Consider the following 4,148-nt stretch of genomic DNA (forward strand, 5'->3'; position numbering starts at 1 on the left):
GGGTCAAAATTTTTTTAGAGGAATAGAAAGGTAATGAAATTGAACCATATGTAAGAGTTAAGTAGAATTTAAAGAAATGTATGTTTATTTTTATTTGTCTAGCTGAATTACCCGTTGTTGCCGGGTTTAAGTATATAAATGTATGTAACCTGCCAAGATTAAATTTTGTTAAATCTATTGAAATTTAAATTAATTAAGATTTTTGAAATAATATTTTATACATATTAATTTAGTTTTTAAGATAATGATTATTATCATAACCTATTCGATAAGTTATAGCTTTTGGCGGCAGAAGCTTTGTTCACAATGTTAGCACTAAAGGTTCAAAATAAATGTTTTACTAATAGTTTTTCAATATGTTATCTACAAAACTTCTTTGTAGACAATATTCTTCAATGATCTATTAGTAGGCGACAAAATCACCAAGCTACTGGGTGAGCTTATGCGTGAGCAAGCTACGTAGAACTGCCCATGTGAAAAACAGTTTTCTCACAAATCTATTCCTGCAAATTTAAGAGTTTGGCCTTGAGACTTGTTTATAGTCATTGCATAGCAGTCAATGAGCTTACTGTTTTATATATACAGATAATTCATTTTCAATAGCGCAGTTATCGACGTGGTCAAAAAATATTAAGCCGATTTCAACCCTTTAAATTCAAAATTTTGAAAAATCCTTTCTTAGCGCACGTCTACATCATAATAGCTATCTGTATACCAAATTTCAGCCAGATCCGTCCAATGGTTTGAGCTGTGTGTTGATAGCAGTCAATCAGCTTACAGTTTTATATATACAGATAATTTGTTTTATTGTGATACAATTAAGTTACTTAATGAAACATTTGTAACTGCTTGTATTTTAAAATTTCTTGATAGTTAACATCATCAAATTTTGTTATTCCAGTCAATAGCATCACTTAAGTTAGTTCTATATTTAAATTTTACATATTTTATTTTCATAAACTTTTATTCACATAAGTGGAGCTAAATATTAGAATCACTACAAGTGCACAATTTTTCAGATTTGGAATAATATTAATAAAGTACCAATAAACTTGGTGGGCCAGTTTGAAAAGCTTGACAGGATGAAACCAGACTGTAGGTTAAAGACCACTGATATAGATAGAATATATTATTTATATGAACATTCTTTGTTAGGCAAAAATTGAATAGGATACTGAATTAAACTAATTAGAATAATTTGAAAATAGATACAATTTTTAAAAGAGGATAAGTAGAATCGATGAGAAACAGGAAGAACAAACAAAAATAATAAATATTATTGTACTATACATCGCTGGATGTTATTTTTTGAAGTGACTGAAATTTTATCCACCAGAGGACATTATATTTTTTATTATACAATGTAAATGGATATTACCACAAAAACAGTGGTTACAACTAAATAAATAAAAAGTTTACTTAAGGTGTAGATGTTAAAAAGACAATAAAATTATCTGAGATGGTAGCAAAAGAAAAAAAATTAAATTGAAAGGGTACAAAATAATAAAATAAAGAATAAAACTAAATAAATTATTCAATTTTTTTTTTTTTTTTTAATGAAAATGTTGAAAATCAAACCAAATATAATATAACCGTTATTAAATAATAATCAAACTTAATGATTTAAAACAAAAACTTATTCGCTCAGAATCATAACATGAACACATTATTGATAACATGGAATAATTAAGTCTTTTCAAAATGACTATTGTTATTAATGTTAGAAAAAAACCAAAATATTATGTTATAATTATAAAAAAAGAATCGATTTAAAAAGCGATATAATTGTATATTTTCTTTTTGAAAAAATTCACATTAGACATCACACAGAAAAAAACTATATACATGTGTATCAAAATAATGAACTCAAGGAATATTTTTATCCAACATTTGATTGTTATTAAAACAATTAATTGTATATATATATATATATATATATATATATATATATATGTACATGTACATACATATTTTTGTTAGTACTGTAAACTAACAGGTAACACTTTGACTAAGTACTTTTTAATAATTAATTTTTGCATATAACTTTAAAGTGAAATTGCACTAGTTTTATCAGATGTTCGATAAGTAAAAATAATAAAAATAAATAAAATCCGGCAGCTTTACTTATTCAAAAAAAAAAAAAAAAAAAACAATTTTTTATTTAGGAAAGAAAAAAAAGACAAAGTATATCATAATTAAAATAAAACCAAAAATTTAATATCAGAATATAAATAATAAAATGTGGTTTACAAAATAGTAAATGTTTATTATTCTTATATCATATATATTCATAAATGACTGTTAGAGAAAAAAAATATAAATAAATAACACAATTATATGCGAAGACAGTTTTATAATATATACTTTAATATATTATAAAAGTATTGAAAATAATGGCTTGCAGCAGTATAAAACAATATTTATACACAATGGACACAGGAAAAAAAAATAAAAATATTAATACACCAGGTGGTAGAGCTAATGTGTTCACCCCAGAAAAAAAAATTATAGAAACACATACATGGATGTATATATATTAATATAATAATAATTATTATTATTGTTATTATTAATATGTGCAATTATGTCCAATGGATGTATATTGAGGGCAATAAACACGCTTTATATATAACAAACTGAAATATATGGTTAATAATAAGTCATCCAATGAGTACAATTGCATACTAAAACATAGCTGGTATAATAGTATGGTTTTGTAACACAAGAATGCTTTACCCAAAGAGAAACTGTTGTTCATAAAAAAAAAAGAAAAAAAGTACAATACATGAACACACATGAAATTTTTTAAATGAGAGGGGACTTAACACAAGAGGAGGAAAACATGTGCGCAACAATATACCTGTTGTGAAAGTAATAAATCGTTAAATGTCAATAGAAGTTCTGTAAAAATATAGTGTGTACATGCCTAAAACGAAACAGTACGTTTATAACTATTATAGTCAAGTAATGCTGTTACCATGATAATAGTACGTACTTACGATAGTTTTGTTAGTTGGATTATTAATTCTTGAAAATAATGTGTTAGTAATGATTTTTAAGTATAACGTATGAAAACAAATAAAAATTAACGAGTTATTAATTAATTAGTACAACATAATTTGAAGAAAATTATCTATAATAATATATGTACACACATATATTTTTATGTATAAATAATAAAAATAATAATAATAATAATAATAATAATAATAATCATAATATTAATATAATTATAGTAAAAATAATAATAATAAATAATAATAATAATAATAATAATAATAATAACAAGTAAAACGAATGTCTTAAAATTTAAATTAAATACAGAGCGAAATGGGGTGAGCACATTGTTGAGATGTCTCCCATAGATTATCAATATAAATACCAAAATTACAATTTTTTTTTTTTTAAATTAATCAAATTTACACAGGTAACTCAGAAAATTTCACAATATTTTTGCTTATAATGAACGTTTTATAGTTTTTAACGAGACTGACTAGAATCGCCCTTATAATTTTTTTTAAGGGTTTTATAAATTATTATAATTGCACAAGTAAACCTCCACCTCATGATGTTAATAAAATAAATGAATCATTCTTGTTCAAGTAAAACAATTTTGTTGGTTTGAGGGTTAAACAATTTTTTTTTTTAACAGTTTCAATTTACTAATACCTAAACATTTATATTCTGATATTAATAATTTCTTAATCTCATTAGATTTATGTACACATATTTCATATTGACAATTTTTTTAAATTTTAATATTATAGTTTGTATAATTATTATAACATAAGGGTTAAATGCAATGAACATATAGGAGATTAACCATATATTTTTTTTAAATTAAAAAAAAATTAAATTAAATTAAAAAATGCGTTCTTATAAAAAGTATTAATCGTAATTTTTTTCAAATAATTTTTACACAAGTAAAAAATTTGTATTAAAAAAAAATTAAGTTACCCTTTATATGTTATGTTATGTTATCGAAATCCCAATGGATTTACGCCGATTCACACACGACACCAACATTAACAAACTGACACTCATGGAGATAAAAATGTGAGAGAAAACGTACTCGGTTAAAAATATTGTACAAAAAACGTAGGATACATTTTCTCGTTTTTTTTTTTTTTTATACTTTTTTTGTTTGT

This window comes from Sipha flava, unplaced genomic scaffold, assembly GCF_003268045.1.
Source record: "Sipha flava isolate LNK unplaced genomic scaffold, YSA_version1 1_pilon_pilon, whole genome shotgun sequence".
NCBI lineage: Eukaryota > Metazoa > Arthropoda > Insecta > Hemiptera > Aphididae > Sipha > Sipha flava.